This window comes from Varroa jacobsoni, unplaced genomic scaffold (genome assembly GCF_002532875.2).
Source record: "Varroa jacobsoni isolate VJ856 unplaced genomic scaffold, vjacob_1.0 scaffold_1323, whole genome shotgun sequence".
NCBI lineage: Eukaryota > Metazoa > Arthropoda > Arachnida > Mesostigmata > Varroidae > Varroa > Varroa jacobsoni.
Window position 1 is genome coordinate 88,590 of NW_019214225.1, and position 21,602 is coordinate 110,191.

General features: G+C 39.3%; 1 long non-coding RNA gene across 1 annotated transcript; it reads right to left on the bottom strand.

Moving 5' to 3' along the window:
* Positions 1-9,425: 9,425 nt before the first annotated feature.
* LOC147752309 (uncharacterized) lies at positions 9,426-10,663 on the bottom strand. Its single transcript, XR_015314390.1, has 3 exons — positions 10,643-10,663; positions 10,071-10,225; positions 9,426-9,531 (listed from the first exon to the last, which is right to left on the bottom strand). It is a non-coding gene; the product is annotated as an uncharacterized LOC147752309 (long non-coding RNA).
* Positions 10,664-21,602: the final 10,939 nt, after the last annotated feature.

Sequence of the window (21,602 nt, forward strand, 5' to 3'; positions counted from 1 at the left end):
TTATCTAAAGCAGTAAAAAAAAACGAGTAAGGTCGAACTAGAAGATCGCTTATGCGGTTACGGGCACAACAAAACAGCGTCGCAGAAATGGAGAGAGTTATCTGCAGTTACGCTGACAGCCAGAAATAGAAACAAGAAACAAAAAAACATCAGGCACTTAAATACGTTAAATACCGTAAATAACGCTACCGAGTTAATTGTGCCACTAGGTTGCGTATCTCTAATAGGTAGCGAGGCATGAAAAAATACGGTAGAAAAATTTTGACTGAAAGATGATGATTCCGATTACAGACACGCTGCTCCGAAATGACTGAGACTCTTTGCCTACGAACAGCCATGTACGTCAGCCGAACGGCCAGGTGAAACGAGTCGGGAGTTAGTCACGGACGTAAAAAACTCGCTAATTTTTACGTACAACGTATAATAGTATTTATAATTAGTATTATTACTAGTTGTTCAGTGTCAATATTGTAAACGTATTATGTATTTGAGTTGCGTAGAAAAACGGCAAGCCATTCGACCGGGTATATATGTATATTTGAGTAATTTTTCTTATGAGTTGCGAACTGGATGGGTCAGAAAAATTCACTTAAAATTACTTATAGATTACAGAATTCCAAAAACGTCCATCTATGTGCGTGAATGTTCTGTGCTTAATGTAGACGCAAAACTAGAATGGTATATTTTCCTCTATGACATGCATCAGCACGACAGTCAAGGCTCATTTTTGAGCTCCGTTTTAGACTTAAAGATAACACGTAAGATATCTTACATAATCCTTTATTTATTTACTTAATAATAATAATAAGGTGGTATTATTTGAAATCAAATTCTGGCAGCGTTATTCGAGCCTTCGAACGGAGGCGTACTTCAGCTGAACTCGAGAGATGCGGGTCTTTGTAAACAGAGAGGATTGGCAGTTTTTCTCCAATTCGGAATGCCAGTCATTTACCAGGTTAGTCAGGAACGTCCATTTACATACATAAGGACCCTTATGTGCGTTAATATTCCTTTCTGGGACGAAAGGGACATGTCTTATAATGGACCTCGCGATCCAAAGGGTAGTAAAGAAGTGCTCATCACTTACTGCATTGAGAAAAGTGATTGTTAAGGTAGGCACATGTTCTTTCGTAGCACCCATACAAACGTACATTTAAGCAAAGCAGAAACAGTGGCCATTTTCAATGATAATGCTCCCTTTTATTCATTTCTGCTGGCTGGAGCTACTGTTACTGCTGGCGCCACCTTTTCCTCAAGCTCGTTTTTCGTCGTATCGTGTGAAATGAACGACAGCGCTGCTTTAGGATAGCGCTGGTGAGAAGATTTAGCCAAATCGGTCCACACGCCTTGTACGCTGTTATTGTCTTCAGCTGTACGAAAAAGGTCTGCATGGTTTTAGCAGTATGGTCTGACAATGCAATACTCCACTCTTCTGATCCGGCATTTTTCTTACTCGTTATGGAAAGCTAGGACCTCTAAAAACTTGGAAAACATTCGTTTCTTATCCTATTCTATTTGGGGCATGTACTTTCTCTGAAGCTGTGGCCTTATTTTCTCATTTGTGGTCGATAACACGTTTTATCCCAAATGACAAACAAGTTCGTTACGGGGTTCCTCAGGACAATTTTTTAAGGTCGAAGATTTGTTTCCATTTTGATTATTACTATGCCTTTCTAGAATCATTAGGGTATTGCAGTTGTTATGACACCTCTATATGTAATTGTGATCTACCTTATTTGCTTTCTAAAATGAATGGCGACCCATTATATCTTCCCTGTCCAACTGGCCTTACATATAAGTAAATTACTTAACGATTAGGAACCTTCCTAAATCCCTCATGATGTTCCCTTGCTTATTAAATGGTGTTAGTCCATGAAGTCGGCAATATGTTTAGGTCTTCCAGTTTAGACCAAAGTTTGCTGGTCTGATTGCAGGTAAATGTAAGTTTAGAGGTGCTTTTTTTGTCCTATTTTTGTGACTTCAGACAACTGGCCTTTTCTGGCCTCAGGATAACGTATAGCACTGAACATTCCGGAGTGCATTATATCAATTGTATTACCTTCTTTATTCCCAAAAAGAACATGAAGGCTGCTTTTTTTCCACTGAGCTTTTTTAAATGCATCTGCCCGAATTTTGAGACAGCAGTCGAATAAGGAATGGGGCATTCAAATTCCGACAAATATGGCGGATAACAGTACGTCTTTTTCGCAATTTAAGCATCGATTAGCCATTGTCCGACATGGGTATGTGAGACGAATTTACTCTAAGGATATATTTTGCCACGTATTTAGTAAAATGTTAAAAATGAAAACGGCAAATTTCATTTTTAACATTATACAGCACTTGTACCGAATACTCGTGATATAAACGTATAGCTTGGTGAGAATCTTCCAAGTACGACGAAGACATCCCAGTGGCCTGTCTGACCCCCCAAACTAGGCTACGCCAGTGAACCTTGTGATGAGCCAGTGAACGGAATGATTTGTAAAGCACGCATAGGCTACAAAGCCGAATAAGAAGATGTATGTAAGTCCACCGTAACGTCAGCGAAGCGATGATAATAATTTTGTACGGAAAAAGTTATACATTTTGTTTATATTCTCTTGAGCATTAACTATATGTAGATAAAAACTGAAGTTATAGTCATTAAAATTGTGTACACATCTTCTAAGACATCTGTACACGTGCACAAAACTCTCCCAGATCCTTTGTATAAATTGACCAAGAGGCCAACCTTGTGTGAGTTTGGTCTGGGTTCCGATATCAGACATTTCGTATATTGTCGTAGTTGCCTGAAAGCGTACAATCCTAGTTTAATATTTAACTTCAGTTGTAACTAGAGGTCTCAGAATATTGGAACTACCGCGATTTGCTTGAAAGGCACAAAGGATGGGCATCCCGAAAGAAACCAGGTCAATGCCGCATTGAAGCACAGCTCCTAAGTTTTATTCCCTAGCTAGAGAGATTGTTTCCAAAAACGAATCAATATGGCACAGCATTGTGGAAGCGCTCCGTGACCATCGCTTGGATACCTTCCAAAATCTACGGACGGGGCAGAAAAATAATTCTGGTGATATTTCATGTACAGCCTAACGACGTCCACGAGAGTAGAACATTTAGAAATGCATAGTATTTATTCTGTCTTCAGAAATTGTCTACGTCATAAAAATGTATTACTTAGCGAAAACGTATCGCTTCAATCTATACGCTCACCGGCAATCATCAGATCAGATAGGCGAGGAAGGCCTTTTCCGCTTGATTCAAGCAAATCCAAGCATTTTACATATAATTCGAATGCGATGCGACAACTTTCCACGAACGATTATGATCGTTATAAGAAAAAGAAGAGTTGAAAACATTCCCTGTGCTTAGCACTCACTCTAAGGATTCCTATGTGTAATCCACGATTTGACTCGTTCAACTGTTTTTCGCGTGTAGTCTCTTTGAGTTTCGATGATGATAGTCGTTAAGCAGAAAAGCAGGTAACGGCCAGACTGCTAGACTTGTTGGCTCTCGTTTGCATGACTTGAACGGTAAGAATTTACCGGGTTCGCTTAGTTGACTACCCTAACGGAATGAAATCATTGATTATTATCAAATCTATACAGCCAGCGGCCGCTGAAGTCAGACGTGCAGTGAGAGCCCGGGTATGCTGGCAACCTAATTGCTGGCATCCGCACGTCATTCATAATAGATATGCGGGCTCTATTAGAAAGCATTTCCGATAGTAGGCCAAAAGCAATACGAGCCAGGACACGGTTTTCAGAAGTTATGTATTTTCTCTCAAGGGTATCGAAATATTAATTTAAAATATTGGGAGAAGGATCCACAGTAACCGCGCGTCTTGTTTCGATAGTCGCTAAATATTATTGCTGGCATGTAATGTTAACTAAAGAGCGACCCATCCACTCTATCAATATATGTATATATGTGTATATATGTGACATCAATCAAATTTAGTTTTTACAGCGAAATTATTCAAGGTGCCAATCTTGTGGGTACCGCACTTGTTTGCTATTTCATTATCTTTTTTGATAGGAGGAGGGATTTTTTAAAAGCAGAGAAGTACTTCGGGATCCGCTCCTAAACGAGCTTAAAAAATAACTACTACCTTCAATAGCGCACGGAGCTTCCAAAAAGTCCTAGCCATAGTGCAGTAACCATCGTTGTGGTGTACTTTTCGATGACAAAAAGCATTATATCTATTTTGTAACTGTTCTTTTCTACGTACATCTAAATAGTTCATCGTTATAGAAGCTACCCTTCTTTTTTGAATTTTTGAGAGAAACACAACTATATGTCCAATATTTACTACGTTACGTCTAGTAAAGAGTACATTAAGGATGCTTCACTCGATTTTGTTGTATCGTCGATCATGAAGATGTGCACCGAATCAATGCGCGACGGACCTGCGGATTACCTCAGCATATAGTCAATTGGTCAGTCAGGACAATGGCTATGTTTCAACCTTGTGAAAGATCCATACGAAGCTTAGACAATTACCTTCAACTGACAAACGTATTCGCTTCATTCAACATCATCTCAATATTTTTGCCCTCACTAATAGCGTACAGGTAGTACTCTAACGAGAGTACGTGTAGACAGTTAGCTTCAACACGTTTGCGTGTTATCGACGCAAATAAGAGTGGAAACCTACTATGTTGGCTTGTCTATCTTAAATTTCAATGCCACCAATTTTGCAATATTTGCAAAAATCCTAATCTAGAGTTGAATATATCATTGCTTAATAAAGCGTCATTTTACGGACATCGGCGTTCTTCCGTTTTGCAAACATCCAATCTCGAGCAAAAACAGAACGTGATTGTAATCTCTAACTAGTGTTTTGACAATGAGAGTGAGTACTTCATGGATCCTGACGCAGTAGTTTGTCTTGCTAGTTACTGCAGATGTTCCTTGCAGGTGTCATTAATCCTTTGAATTACGACTCCTACGACATGTTAAAGCAATTTGGAATCAATAAACATTTCGGTAAAATGGTAGGTTCTGCAAGAAGAAGCTGCAGCTAGGATCGGCATTTTTAAGCAAGCAAATAATCGACTTTGGTTCTTTTTTAATAGGGTGCATTATGTGTTCGTATGTGCGCATAAGTGATTGTATTTTCCCTCACAGTGGAAACGGGTTCCACACGGGTATGTTACCTACTGTGCGGATGGATGCTATGGATATCATCGACGACGATTGGAGTACGCGAAGACTCAAAACATTAGAGTCTTTGATATAAAACCCATTCTGAGAGCATGATTTTCAGCGAGACATTCAAATAGTTAGACCAGAGACGACACGTATTCTGACATAGACCTTCTTCCTGTACGCAGTATAGGAACGGCTTAAGTATGTGCAGGAGGCCTTAGGTGAACTTTTTTCTACCGTTTTGTATACTTTCTGAACATGCTTGATGTCCTCTACAATAGGAAAACCTATCTCAAAAGTTCCCAACAGAAACACTAGATAAATTTATTAAGAGGATAATATGCGTAAGCAAGTTTAGAGCTCGGAAGGCAAAAATCCAGTACCGTATATATAGTGCTACCTTGGAGACTACAGGCTAGGCACGTATAGCAGACTTGGCCAAAAATGTGTTATAACAGTTGAGAGAAAAGCAAGGAAAGCCAATTATTAATATTATTCTTAACATAAAGTCAGTTTATCTTCCTGCTTTTGCAAAAGTTGACTTGGACTCTGTGGCAGACAGAGGTGAGACACGTACAGTGGGAACAAATTCAAAGAAAATAGGGAAAAAAAGTTGTTATTTTAGCTAAAATACTAATTACGTAATAATACATTTTTTACCATATTAAATTAAGGTAAAAATAAATTCCATGCAGATAGTAGTTAAAGCGAAATTCTACTTTCACTTAGAATTTCTCGCAATTAAGATTCAAAGTTCCTTAGATCTGGTTCTTACTTGAATGCTTTACACGGACTCTTCTATTATTCTATTTACGTTATTTGCCAGTCATCCGACATGATGATAATAATTTTTCCTCTACGTTATATTGTGTTATATTCGCTACTGTATATTATCCTGTTTTGTTTTTCCCCATTTATTAATTTCAACCGATTTGATTGTAAGAACTGTTATAAACATATCTTTCAATGGTCTCTATTAGATTCAGCCAGACGTCTAAAGAGTATACTAGAATATTTGGGGAAATATAGGTTATTCGACGTATATAATTTCAACCTTCGTATCGATATACAAAGTCTCCAGTTGAGTCAGCTTTGTATGGTGTTATATTTGCGACAATAAACAATTTAGCTACCATGTCTAGCTTTTAGCGGGGAAGCTAAACAAGCTTATTCGGTAAAAATGAACCCGTGTTTGCTGTTGCGTAAAGTGAAAATGGTCAAAAGCGAAAGCGCGTGTTAATTATAGGCCAACCCATTGAAAGCGGGGCAGGAAAAGACTATTTTTGTGCAAGATTCTTCCTGCTGCTACCGGAGAATACTTCAGTCAGGTACGCGGATGAAAGCGTATCGGCAACGATCTAAACATACCTGAAAAACATACTGACCCCTAGCAGGGATTGATAACGAAATGTCTAGGTACCTTAATGAAATAATGTTGGGCTGTAAGCCTCGGCTATAAGTCCCTTTTCAGGGGGCGCCAAAGCTTTTCAGCGTAAGCTTACTTGTCCAGGCTAAGTTGTTGCCCCTTTCCCCCTATGATATGTTGGCATTCATTATCTTTGTTGTACAATCAGTTGTTTCATTATCATAGTTTTTGACCACTGAATGCGCTGCTCGTGTCTTAGTGAACTGGAAAAACCATTTACCGGCGTGACCATGAATTTGAAAAACATCAGACCGAGAGCAAGCAGAAGTACTGCACACCGAGTAGCCACGGGTTTGATTCGTGTTACCCACCTAACAAGGTAGTTTCCTGAGCACAACTGGGTGATCCAGGAGTCTGTGCCGTGATATTCTAAGCACGTCTGATTTTATCGTGACAAACATTCTTTATCGTTTACGGTACATTTAATGGCTTTAAAGCCACCAACTAAAGCAGCATAGGGATTCTGAAAGAAATAATGGCTATTGATACGCTGATGTACGACGGGTAGAGCGTTGAATTATTTAGTGCCATAACTACAATAGCAATTGCGACACGATAATGTTCGTTTAAAATCTTGCACTAATGGTAAATGCTGGCTGAAACAACTCAGCGTCGTGAAGTACCATGTAAGTTCCTTCCTCCTTGGCCCTTTTACTAACAATTAACGCCGCATATATGACTAATATTTAAAACATCTACTTTCACGGGAAACTGACTTCCAGTCAATATCCGTCTTTTCACGAAACTGTACGTTCGTGTACATTAGACGCAAGTGTGGGGATGCGCTTGCCTTTGTAAATTCGACCTAGCGGAAAAAAAGTTGCAAAATGGTAGACTGCCATTATTCCTCAAGTAAATATTTTAATGAGATACTAAGAAGACGTACCATATTGCCAATGCGATATAACGACTGTTTATCTAATATCATTAATTTTTTTCACTGATCACCGTGGATTTTTATAACTTTATACTTTTGCATAACGTAAGCGAGCTATGAGACAGACGAAACAAGCCAACAGCAACCGTATAACTATATATGTACCTGGCTAACACAGCCTACCCTATTAACAAGGTATTTCTTAGAAGTGCTGTCAACGCGGAAAACTAAATGTTCGTTTTTCTTATATAGCGATTGTCTTCAGAATTTTATATCTAATAAATGAGAAATAACTTTTGAGTTAAGTTACCAGCTTAGCCTAACATCTAAGATTATCTTAAAAAGTTACCTTCATCGGCCTCCGTGTGTGTCTGCCCACTGTTTTCGTAAACGGCGAATTCTATCTAATAAAACGGCTAATGAACCCTCAATGGGCACACTTCTTAATGAAAGGGTGTGCGAAAATAGGTGCCATGCACAAAAATTCTACCCATCAACGTGCTAGATGTCGATTATGACGGTAGAAACATGCCCCTTTTCATTAACTGCAGTGATTCTTGTAAGCCGGTCCTATTTAGTCCATGAGATATATTATGTGTTGCCTTAAGCAGAGTTACAGCATGCATCTTCAGGTACATAGTTCTGTTAACGACCGTACAGCAAAATAGCTAGATAGCTGAGAGCATATCTTGCTACCTGGCTATTTTGCCGTTAGATGTTCATCCATTCATGCTCCGCTGTTCTCTTTTCCAAGCACGAACTTTTGCCTATATCATACGAATAAATACTTCTGCCCAAATGACCGGAAAGGCGGAAATGCTTCTAGATGCTTATTCCGTCAAGATCTACCGTGCCTCTTGTGAAACAGGCAAAGGCAACGGTCAAAAACTAGGCTAAATGATTCTAAGTGAAGTTTTCGAAATAAGATAGGCACGATTAAACCTTTGCGTTTTAGGCATGTCTGTTTATCTTTGCTTACAGAAACAAGTAGCAAGAGACAAGCCTAAACCTCTCTGTAGTGTTCACGAACAATTCAACGAAACAAACATCTTTGCCTTAAATAACCTTTTTAAACTTCAAGAGCCTACATATTTGTTTCAAAACTGGTTGAAAGGGTTCTTATCACGATATTCGCAGTTAAAGCACTGAAGATCTTCTATGAGGACCAAATCCTCCATAACAAGCTCACACTTTACTCATATTGAAAGGTGCACTCAAATCAGAGGACTTTAGCAGGTTGCTTGTCGTAACGAGCATGCGTTCATCCGCCATTCAATATTAGACAATCCTTAGTTTTTTCTAGACGAAAATTATGGCGAAATGCAGTGAATTGCCTTGAATATCAGCTATTATCTAGCCTTTCCGTACTGGACAAGCCCCCGCTAGGATTACGAACTTCATTGTTTGCTCCGAAGTCGACGGTCTATATTATAGCCAATTTTATGCGGTTTCTAAAAAATCCGAGAAAGACCTTCATAAATCAAACCGGAAGATCCATAACAGGGAGATTCATCAAAGCGACTCAAAATGCCATTTTTGTTACAGTTGGGTTTCTGACACAGAAATTAGTAGCCGTTTTAGAGAGAAGAACATCGATTGGCTTAAACTATTTTTTGGGTCTTGGTCTGCTCTCGGCCTAAAGTTTAATTCTACTCGAATTTTTGTGTGTAATGCATTTGAGAGACATTTTAACAAATTTATACTTGCCATGCACGCTTGCTAATAAAAAAATTCTTGCAGATTAAAGAAGGGATATTTTAAGAACAACTAATTATTAGCTGAGGTCTCGAATTAAATATGCAACCGTAATCATTGGTGGTTATACTGAATAAAAGCGATCGCCGGGAATGACACTTCTAGCGTGTGCAGAAATATCTGCTTTCGTTTTAGTACAGCCTTAGAAATAAGGAATAAGAAAAGATCTAAATTTAGATAAGCCACTTTGTATATATGTGTATTTACTGTCATTTTCATTCATTGTTTATAATTGCCGCTTCCAGTTAGGCGTCGCCGTTCGAATGCCCGTGTGTAGACCCTTTCTGAGTTTTATCACACCTACTTGTCGTCATTTCAAAATCTGCAATTTTATCCATATGGGTACGGAGTTCCTTATGTAGCTTGATCGTGCGAATTGTCATGGTATTGTGGACTAGGCTGTATCCACAAAGGTTTTAGATAGGCAGACGTACTAACTTAAGGCACAGCACTTACACTCGGCTACCTGGCATGATAATCGATTCAGCTATGGCTCTCTTTTCATGCCTACACGTAGGCCTCCGTAAGGCATAATCAGCAGTAGAAAGCAATTAAAAAAAATTTCATATCGACTAGTCACAAGAGAGAATCTGCCCTATTTGTCGTTATTTTACATTTGTGACCACAGATAACTGTAAGAGTTGAATTATTTTCTGTGCTGGAAGTCGTAGGTTTCCCTCATGTTTGCAATTTCTGCTCCCAGCCACCTAATTCACAATTTATGAGCTCCAATTTTCTTTTCCAGTGTTTTTTTTTAAATCTGCACAGCTCTTTTAACCTGTTTGAGTCTAAAACACAAATAATTTGCTAACCCTTAGTGGGTTTCACAAATAGTATGTTTTTATATATCTGCTACTATACCTTAGCATCTCCTGGAAGTATGCCTTGATAAAAGAACAGAAGATACACACTTTGACGGCTGCCACCAATGCGATAAAGTTTGCTTTATACAAGGCAAAGACAAAAACGCAAAGCCCCTGTATACACATAGTCCTACTTTATAAGGAAGGCATGTTCTGGAAACAACGATTTGTTATGTGTTATAGTTAATTGCTTTTCTGCGCGCGTGAAATAGCCGTGCGCCCACATGCGAGCTAACCGTAATGTATTTGCCAAATGTAGTTCTCAACGATAATTTGCCATATTGCGTAGTATGATACTTTGACGTTATTAACTTTACGCTCAACCACTTCGATGGACAGAGAGACCTTGTTCTCGGCAAGGTTTTCGCCCTGTAGACATGGGCATACTTGCATATCGGCTGCTTTTTTCGATAGGAAAAGAAGCTCTTAGTTAAATGGTGTAAATACATTTAGCCTCATACATAGGCCTGTACAAACTCGACGAGTTCGTTACCTTTCCCATTTCAACTCATAGTCTAAGGAAACACCCTAGTTCATGCCAGTATATAAGCATTTTTGTAAAATACATACTACTTTAACCGAGGCATGGACGCCGATCGCCGACTTCCGACTCACTGCTGTCGCGCTTGACTTTGCATTTCAAAGAAGCGAAAAAAGAGAAAAACAGAAAAAAAAAAAAAGACAGTTCCTATAATTGCATCGACTGAGTTTTTACGCGATGTCACCGGTATAGGATATTTGTTGTAGAAGCAGACATAAAACGACGCTAGGTTCGTGCGTGCCTAGAGTGGGCCGCGTTATATAGATAGCTTACCGGCCTCTACTGCTAGTCAACTGCTATTAAAGAAACTTCGTACTTTTTTGTGTGAATTTCGCAATATGCCACTGGTCGGACGATTTGGCCGCCGACTTGCAATAAGCAACGACGTTATTGAGGATTAAGCAGTCACGAAAGCGAACTTCAGTTGCTTTTATTGAAATAATCTGGCCACAGTTTGTCTTTTTTTTTTCTCGATAATTTTGCTGGTAATAGTAACATTGGCGCATACAGGAAAAACACTGAAACACTTCGAGCAAACACTACAATTCAGACTGTCAGACAATCTCTGCTAGAAGGAGACAGCTTCAAAACCCATTACATTATCGCCTCCTACAGAAAGTTTAGGTTTAAATGATTCGAGTTCTTCTACATGTTAAATATCGAAGCACGCTAGTGTTGACGTTTTTATCAAAATAGACGATTTTACCTGACGTTTCAGTCCGACAAACACAAGCCACTTCAGGCTTCGTTGCAACATTGTTGCTTCGTTGTACAATACTTTCGCAATGAATGAATAACGTTTACTTTCGGGCACTGCTCGAACCGTGTTTTTAATTTTTTTCACCACTTTACTAGTTTTTGTTCGGTTAATAATTAGTAAGCTTCATTGAAAGGGGTCGTTTTCACAGCGTGCACAAAAGGCCAGGCGTACAGAAATATAGATCTGTACGTGCCGTTAGAAGTGGTTACAAAAATTCTCGCCGGTTGTCTAACTGGATCCGCCAACAATTAAAGTTCGGCTGCTTAGATTCATTTGAAGTTTTTCCATCGTGCCTGAATTGAGTAGATGAAGGTAGTAATCGCATTTACATGTTTAATCTTCAGTTAGGAATTTTGAATAAGGCATAATTTGTATTCGTTTCCTTTTCGGGGTCTGACATTATTACTACAGGTGATGTTACAAAGGACTTTGGTCTCATCGTTTGTTCAAATCAATTGCATTCAACTAGACAGGCTCTCTTATTCCTGATCTGAGGCTGTGCTACATACAGTTTTTCTCCGACGGACTGTGACCACCCTAATCGTTAAGGACGTTTGAAAGTTCTTCTAGTCGTAGCTATTGTGTTGAGCGCGGAGAGAGTCATCTGAGGAAGTCAGCCCTTTCTTCGCACTCGCAAAAACCTTGAATAGGTAATGTCCATTGATATAGCCTCTCAGGCCGGCGTTCGCGCTCTAACATTTGAGCGAATCACTCGTTCAAGACTTGTGTTCGTCCTGATCGTTAGCCAATTTATTAAGTTATCAAATGAAATAATAATGTAATATAGTATATTAAAATGATAATATTTCCCATACCGATAAGGTGTGTATAGAGTATAAGATTGAGCTATTTTTAAATTGTCAGTTTTTCTTTCTTATTTCGAACTACTGTTAATATTTTGACCAGTTTGGCTTCAAGCCTGAGCTGTTCTTGCTTACTAATCACAGATGAATAGAAGCATTACATATCGTATTCGATGGCGTCTGTGTCGTATATGGGTCGTTTGGTTAATTTAAGCTTCATAACAGCTTATAATTTACGAATGAAAGAGTCCTGTTTTGCAAAAAAGGTTTTTAACCGATGAAGCCGTTACAAAGGACAAAGAGATGATACAGTTTTATCCATTGATCGGATGCGATTGCCAAAGCATAAAGGCTCAACAATTGGCGGCAAAATTTGAATCTTAATAGCTCATTATTAAATATATATTAAATTAAGGACAAGTTTCGACACGTATTCATAAGCTACGTAATACTATCTCCGCACAATATACCCCAGCAAGGTGATTATCTAATAAAAGATACATTGACATGAAAGTAATTTTCACATTAGTTGTTGTTAACTTTATTTCACTTATTAATGAGAAAATGTTTCGTTTCCATGTTGCTAGCTAATAAAAATAACGTTTAAGTTCAGCATTCGTTTCGAGACCAGCGTAGCTGAATTGTAAGTTGCAGTTGCTGAACGTTAGTGTATTGGTTGGATCATCATGCACCAAAGGGATGCTATGTACCGCGTTGGGGTGCTAGGTAAGAGTAACCTATCGCTTAGCCGGCGACGCTGCATGGATCCTGCTCTTTATCCGTTTCTTCAATGCTCAGTCATCATAAAAAATGCCTATAACAGTCGCGAAACACACGTTTGGTCGCTCACATGATAGACTATTAAGTTCTACAGTCTTTTTTTTTTAACAGCAATGGCAGAATCAAGTCTCCAGCGCGCAGCTCATTTTCAAACGTGCGCAAATGTCGAACTGCCGTTTCCTAAGAGGCTTATCAGCGTCGAACTCAAGAAAAATCAGTCGAGCTTTATGAATTCATATGTTTTGCTAAAATATATGCTAACTTTGTACTTTATCAGTTGTCAATTACGTTTGCAAATCTGTTAAATTAAACCCCACGCTGACCATTTTCACACAAAGGCACTACCAAAGGCAAACGGTACCGGAACTGCAGGTTTGGGTGACGCGACTAATAGCTAATTGGCCTATTCTTGAGCAGGTTTCGGACGCGAATTTGGAAACGTTAACGGATGTGAACACTACTGTTGGAGACTCAGCGCCGCCTGTGTCGTTACTATCTGGAAAGAATACGCGCGGTATTTCCAGCAGAGATGAAACGGTCAGGGATTGTACTTAATCGAAGATAAGTGGAGGGAAGAGAACGTTTGTTGAGATATGCTTGCAGATAATGCTCGAAGCTACGGCGTGTCGTATTAGCTTTTCGCGTTTTTCCAGATTATGAAGAACATAATTCTGTAAATTTCCTAAGTTTTAGGGGAAGATTTAATAGAAACTTGTTAGAAGCGGCACACTCCTCTTGTGTGTATCACAGCGTATATATATATGTAGATGGCCTCTTCATGTGATATGAAGACTTCAAGGGGGTGTCATTTGGACGCCTCTACGTTTCAAGTGGTACGTCCGGTATCGCCGTTAGGCAATCCATCATACGACTGGCTGGCTGACTGGCTGGCTGGCGGGCTTCCAACACGAAAGAACGAATCCTAATCATTTGACTTCCTAGCATAATAGATATCTACATCTTCTATCGTGATCGCAAGTTTCCACCAAAGAGTAAAGTAATAAGCATATAACCAAACATTAGTCAATAGCTTTCATTCTCTAATAATTCAAATGATAACTATATATTACAGATACGCGTCTCCGGAGAGCATGTCCGATTGTCAGAGGAACAGACGTATCTGTACCTAATGACAAATCATAAAGCAAAACCTTCTACAGGCTTTAATTGTCTCCCGTGAGGCTAAAGTCTATATGCACAAGACGTAATACTTAGTTTGCCTGAAACCCTAGGCCTTTCTATATTTTTGCGATTAATACTTCGTTAGTCGATAATCAGAAGCGACACACTGAGTGGCTTTCAAAGCAAATTTAGCTGCTATTCGATGAGAATTGAGTTCGCTTACGGGCGCTCGACATGATGAACGGGATCAATGGCAACATATTTTTTTTATGCATCCAATCCACCCTGGTTATTTGAGTTAAGAGACGAGTCTATATGCGCTTTAGTAAAGAAAAGTTAAATGAAAAACGAACTTGCTGCCAGCAAATGAGTGAGCTTGGTAAATTATAGCAAGAGCTCAAGTTATCCCTTTCCAGGCGACCTTTCTTTCTATAGCAGACTTCTCCCCCGACAAAGCAAGAATCGAGTCATTCTAAAAGCTTCTGCTATGCTATGTTTAGATACCCATGCTGGGAAACATTTTAGAGTATACGATATGAAATTGCTTGACAGATTCAGCCATGCGCCCGATCTGTAATCCGCTTTATAACAGAAACCGTAGAATTTGTAAACTGGGAAGTGCCAGAGAAAAGAGATGCTTCTGGCTTTGTGTATAATCCCGTTTTCGATTACTCCTGATCAGTATTCAGACTACGGATTTATGTCACTATTTTCCAGGTATCGAACGAAATATAAACACAGTAATTCGTGATCGTTGAAACATGAGGATATCGTGCGTCAAAGGTAACAATATCTGATCGAACCTAACGTAAAATATAGACTTACCATTCAAGTTTAAGTCAACCTATTTATTTACATAAGCAAACTTCCAATGACCGGCCTTGCGGAAGAATCTATCTTTCAAGCCTAATCTTCTAATAATAGTTCATGTCTTCATTCAGGTTTCAGTCATATAAGACATCATATAATTCAGCCGTTGTACTAGCTCCTTGGTCCCGTGTCCTAGGATCTATAGGTGCGATAGTTAGAAGAAAAGTAGAAGTGGGCCGTTTCGCTCCTTAGTGGGATTGTTATGAGTTTTGTAACATAATCGATGCAGCATTAAGAAGCTGATGTTGCTTCAAAAAAAGACTTCCGTTTTTACCATTAGATTGTACAATATTTATTTTATCTTGTAAAAGTTCAGAAATCTTGTTCTTTATTGGCTTAAATTTATTTCCGAGAAACGTCGCTAAATCAGGGTATTTTTTTGTGCATAGTAGGATCTTTAAGCATACCAAAGGCTTTTGAACGTAAGCTAGGTGCGTCAGACGACCGAAACTAGAGCTGTGGACGTATCTGCATTGATACCTCTTCAAGCTTTCGTATCGTTAGCAGATCTGTGCTTTAATGATAAGGATACCGCGATTCCTACAATTCAAAACAAATTCGCCTCTATTTTCACACGTATATTGCTAACTAAGTTGAATTCTCTGCATAAATTATGCATAAGAAGAGCTGTCTTAAATGTCATTCTTCATGAGGTGACGAATACCTATCCGTTGCTAACTTTAGCTTAATTAACAGCTATTAAAAAAGAAAATGTAAAACCTGTAGATCTATGTGTGCTTACGAAAGATAATGTATTAATTTTTACATACAACAATAAAAAGCCAAGGACTCAGTCAGCTGTTCTATTATGCAATGCAAGCTCCAACAGGTCAAATAACAAGCTAGGGAAGACCTGAGAAGTTAAAAACATACTTAGAAAAAGAACGGTCTTCGCTTCTGTTTTGAATCATCCATACTTTCACTTCGATTAGCGACCTGGAACAAATAGGCATCAATAGTTGAATCTTAACTCTTACAACAACATCTTCCAAGTTATCCAATAATGTCGGAACTAACCCTGACAGAAATTCTCAATATGAGGCCTAATCTTAGCCTTTCGCCTGTCCTAAAAAATAAGCTACCTTCATTGGGAGAAGAAGATTATTAGCAAAAAACATATCATACAACCTCTATATATATATAGTTTGTATAAGCAACGAATTTGCATGTCTCTAATATAGGATAAAACTAATCCTAAACCACTCGACTTTTACTAAATTTATCTCGAAGCCTCTGAATGAAGATCCTTAACTTAAGCCCTAGCTAAATCGAGTGGGTCATTTATTATTTAATTCAGGTTAACTGTTATCGGCGAAACTATAATTGGGTTTGCACAGATTTTAACTTGTCAGGTTTCTGGAGGGCCCGTTTTTTGCATGCTGTTGCTTTTCCGGCGCCTTCATCGTGATGCCTGTCGTCAGAGTGAATATACGAGTACCGATATGAACTACAGTTGAAATCGTCACCGGCGCGCGTGTTTCGACGTATTCTGAATTTAATGGGTCTGAGCAGACCGGGTTGACTCTGGCAGTGAACAAGCGTGTCTGGTAGACATTTAGACTTATATTGCTTGTTCCCTAATTACTGTTGTCATATTTTATTCTGTTCATAATTGAAGAGCTATTGTTTAACAGAATCAGTAAATGAAAATTACTTTCACTTGAAGCAAGATATAATATAATACTAGCGTAAAATATTATTGGGCGGATATACAGGTGGAGTTTTTCAAAGTGGGATTTTATCAGTTTTCGATCTGTTTAAGGCATATTTATGCCAGCTATAGACTATATGATATTTTTTACGGCGTTTTTTCAAACAACCGCAGATAGAGTGGTTTCGGCGGCACACTTTTCTAGACTATATACGTAAATAAAAAAAAAAAAAAACGTTTCTAGTATAAAAACTTTTATCGAAGAACAATAATAACTACCTAAATGTATTCAGAAAAAGGAACTGCTCTTTGATTCTTTCAGTCGTATAGCTACTTGATACAATATTGCCAGTTCTAAATGCCCTTTTATCTTTGTGCTGCCTTATTTGAATGCAGATCCGCGCTCCTTAATAAGATGCTGTCCAGGCAACTTTTGTCCAGTAGTTCAATTGGCTAAGAGACTTCCATTTCCTTGAGTGAGTTCAAAGTATCACGTAAAAGTTGGCACCTCTCGTCGTTGAACGAAAAAGCTAGGGTTGAACGAGGTTACGTGGACAAAAATCTGAGACGAACATCGAAAACCACCTCATTTGTAACAGATGCCCTCGGACAGAGTAAACGACTAGGTTTGTTCGACCTAAAACCTCAGAGATACCGAATTTGAAAAAAACGGAGGCACATTGTGGGAAGAAATGACGATAAAGTCGCTCGTGCATGGTCACTCGAAATTTCTCATTTCGTATAGGCTTCCCGCAACACGGAACCCGGAGAAGAAAAACGTTGGATAATAGCAGCCAGGCATCTAATAATCAAAGCTGATATCTATTCTAGTGCTTTGCTGACTAGAAAGGAAACTGACGGCACATTGACTGCATACAACTAGGAAATGCCCACTGCGATACGACTGCTGTTAAACATCCAGTAGTAAGCAAACTCTAATCCTTTCCTAGTGGCATCAGCAGGTACATCGTCGTTCTTCTCAACGATCGCTATATAAAACGCGGCACGCAAATGTGTTTAGCATGTGATATCTAACCGTGTGAAAATTGAATTTCGCTAAAAGCTGAACTGATTTTTTAAGAGTCGTCTTCCCTAGCTGCGAGTCACCAGTGGTGCTGACTGAAATCGATCAAACGGGACGAATCTGCGAAGCCCATAAAGGAGTGAGCAGAAACATTGCAGTTAGTCGAGGGCGGCGACAACGGAGCTGATCTTAATATATTCTGCTTGGCGGGCTTTCCTCGACGCTAATCAAACTGATTTGCTGGAATCATGAAATAATTCCTACGATGAGAACAAGGGAGTGCTTCAAAGCTGTATGAGTACTTGTACCAGTACTGCCACAATTGCAATTTATTTGTTCTGCTCTTCGTCTTTCTGTAGCAATAGCGACGTAAATACGTAGGACTTAATATCTCGTTGATACGTGCCGTAATATTCAGCGGTGCGACCCACATACGGTTTTCAACACTCCACGTTTTGGGTTGCTTGCAAAACCTCCACATATGTTATGGCACCCGCTTAAAAGTCGGCCAAGACTTGCTGTAATAAGGTTTTCCTATTATTCACAGCGTTCTCGTACAATTTCTGGATTATCTCATTAAAACGACGGTCCGCCTTTTACAACCTTCTGATATCGGCCACTTCAAGACTTCCCATCTTGAAGTGGCCGAGACTCTATAATGGGCATCCCTAGAAGCTTTGTGTCCGACATGAGATTATTGTTCGCCAGTCTAATAATTAGGCTGCTGTTAGAGCTGGGAAGATGCTTAGTTTGGAAACGACACAGAAGTCTACAGCTGATAAAAACTTGAAAAGCAAATTAGCTAACTCTGCTAACGGTTCGACTTCAGCTACATCTGGGTGCATTCGGTAACCATGTGCAAGTTTTGACAAGGCCCTGAAGTCAGGCAGCGACACTACAATATCACGGGTATGATCCCTTGATGTCACCTAGGAAGGCTACTTAAAGTTCAACAGCACGAACACAAAGTGTTCCTGTTGGGCGAACGCGCAGACCTTATCATGTTTTCCGACCCAACCGTAGCATAAAAATTTATGAATTAGTGCTTCTCGTGGAAATCGTTAGAGTAGACAAGCCTCGAACCCTTCCCACGCCTCGGCGTTGCGCATCATGAGTTCGGGCCAGTATTGGGTTGGCCTGATAGAAGTCCATAAGCAAGTCCAAGCGGGGGCCTATGTGTTCAGCCGTAGAAACCTGCCGCTATCTCCAGCATCCTAATCTATTATCCAGGCCTCAAGCAGTTAGATAATAGATTCGACGGCAAAGTCTTGCACACTCTCTGTCAAGTGCCCCAGTACTCTAGCCTCGCAGCTGGGTCGACCATCTTGTTCATACTGACATTAGCTAGTCCCTTAGCTACCTAGCCTTACTGCGTTAGCTTCCCGTTGCCATCAAATATTTTTTGCGTTTATTCTAATTCGCGGCGTTCGATATGCTCTCAAAATGAATAGTAACAAGTTTTTAAACTTAAGGAAAAATATAGCCTCGTATACAAGAAGACGTGCCGTGGGAATACAACGTAGAAAAAATAAACATTAATTTAGAGTATAACGGTATCACGTTTTTGCTTTTTAAAATCACATTTAAGCTAAGATAGTTTCGAGTTTTACGTCTAATATTGCCGTTAGGCATTTTATATCACATGTCCCACAAGCTAATCAAACATCACCATAAAAAACAGCATCACCAAAATAAGCTAAGCTGGTGTTTCCAGTTCTATGCCCGGTAAACATTAAGACGGCTGGCTCCCAGTACAAAACGAAGCATGTCTTCGCCCACATTTTAACCTACACCCTTCTAAAGGCTGACATAGTCTCATATCATTAAAAGCTCCTTTGTTGAAGATTCTCCGGGAGCAACTTACATACCGGTGTATGCGTTTAATACAAGCTAGAGCTTCTCGCTGCTATTGGCCTTGCCAATAGCTCATGATGCATGTGGCGGGTTTTTTTCTATCTGCATTTTAATTTTGATTCTTACCAGACACATATGGTATCTGCGAACAGACACGAGATGTCCGTGAAGATGAGCAAGTTCTATTCACATGATCTTCTCCATTGAACAGTTTATTATTGATTTTAATCTTCTGTCCTTTCGCTCTCGTTCTTAAAATAAATGAAGACTAAAGTTTTGCTACAGGATATATATGGCATTACCGCCTGAGCCTAATAATGTTGAGAGACAAAAGACATGTAAAGGGCGATCAATATATTAGAATATATGGTAAACAACATTTATTATCATGATTCGCGTGTGTACAAAATCAACGCGTCAAGTCTGTTTTGAATTGATAAACGATCGTGCAAGAGTTTATATTAATACATAAGTGCACTGAGACTTCAGCAGTATATTTTTCCTAATTTTTCGCATCCAAGCTAGTTAGAGATGACTTTCGTAGAAGACAAAGGCTGCTTTACCTACCCAGTATGCACCAAAATATACCCTTTATGCGGACCCGCGTACGCACCTTATGGTTGCGAGGAAGTCCGGATCTCTCTTACTTTCACTAGCTTGATGAGTTTTTGGCGCACCGACCCTGTACAAAAGCTTACTAGAGCATCTTTCGTATGAGTCCTTTGCTACACAGATATCGATTCACGTTAGAAAATCATTTAAAATTTTTGCCCAAGCCGAAACTTTGATTTTTCCTTTCATAACAACATATCCTTATTACTTTGATGCATTCGCCTCACTCCGACAATAAACCACAGTGATTCGTTCCGTAACAATACTATCTCGTAAGCGTTTTTATCCGGTTTGCGTGAACTACTACCGACGTATGCGCACAAATGTAACGTTTTAGCAAAGCCTATGCATACGCGAAACGTTCTTGTTTTGAACGAAACGAAATGCTTGTTCAAATCATAAATTCAAAAGAAAAAATTTGTCATCCAAAGAGAACGACTGTGGCTTACCTCGCATGATGACTTGATCGCAGCCACATAATGATAAACATATTTTTTTCCAATTCCTGATTGCCTCCGTTCATCCTAGTTAGTAGCATCAAGTGGGGGTCCTCTAATCGTCTGAGGTACATTTTCAGATCCTGATAGATAGTTAATTCTGCCATTATATTCATTATGCACAAACGGTTCGGTGGTTCGGGCCACTGATCTTCTGGACTGTAAGGCCGCAAAGCCGTTGCTTTAAGCCTTGACAATCAGATACGCCCACATGACAGATGTGATTAAAAACACTGCCGATCTATAAAAGACAGATTCGATTCAGGCATCGTCGGGTCACACTTCGAAGCTCCCAGTATGGGCCATGCGCTCTGAAGTTACCGCAACAAGCGTAATACTATCGTCTCGTTATTACCATATAAATCAACAGGTAAAAAAAAAGGTAAATTGCCAAGCGTTAATGTCACGTTATGCTATATTGCATACTTAATTAATTCTATGGTACAACAAGTCATTCTACTTAACTCCCGATTAAAAATAACATTATATACTTTAATTATCGTTACACGCTTGTGGATAGAGAAACAAAAATCGTGGCCAGTTTGTTGGATAGGCTGGCTAGGATAAAATGGCCAAGTCTGCTCCACTAACTAATTTATTTGCCCGACCATTTGGTAGCTTTCTGGTAGATAGACAGGGTACGGACAGGGCTAAGATGTCGGCTTTCGAGCGATGTTTCTGACAGACTGGAACGAACAGGGGAAAAAAGGACGTTGTCTTTGAGAGCTGACGGTAATTGATTGATAGATTAATTGTTCCGATACAAAACATGGAACAAGTTGAACGATGAAATGAATCGCAGTAAGTGCTGCCTTGTTCTACTTTCATTTTGTTATTCAAATATGGCTTTCAGTGTCATCGTATGTATCTAGTACTAGGCTGAATCGTTGTCAACCTCAACTAACAGTTTATCTTAGAAAATTAATAGAAAATCGTGTATACTCTCAGTTTAGGCTAAAACTGCCTTTAAGTCAAATGCAACCTTCGATAAAAACGTACGATATGCTGGACAGACG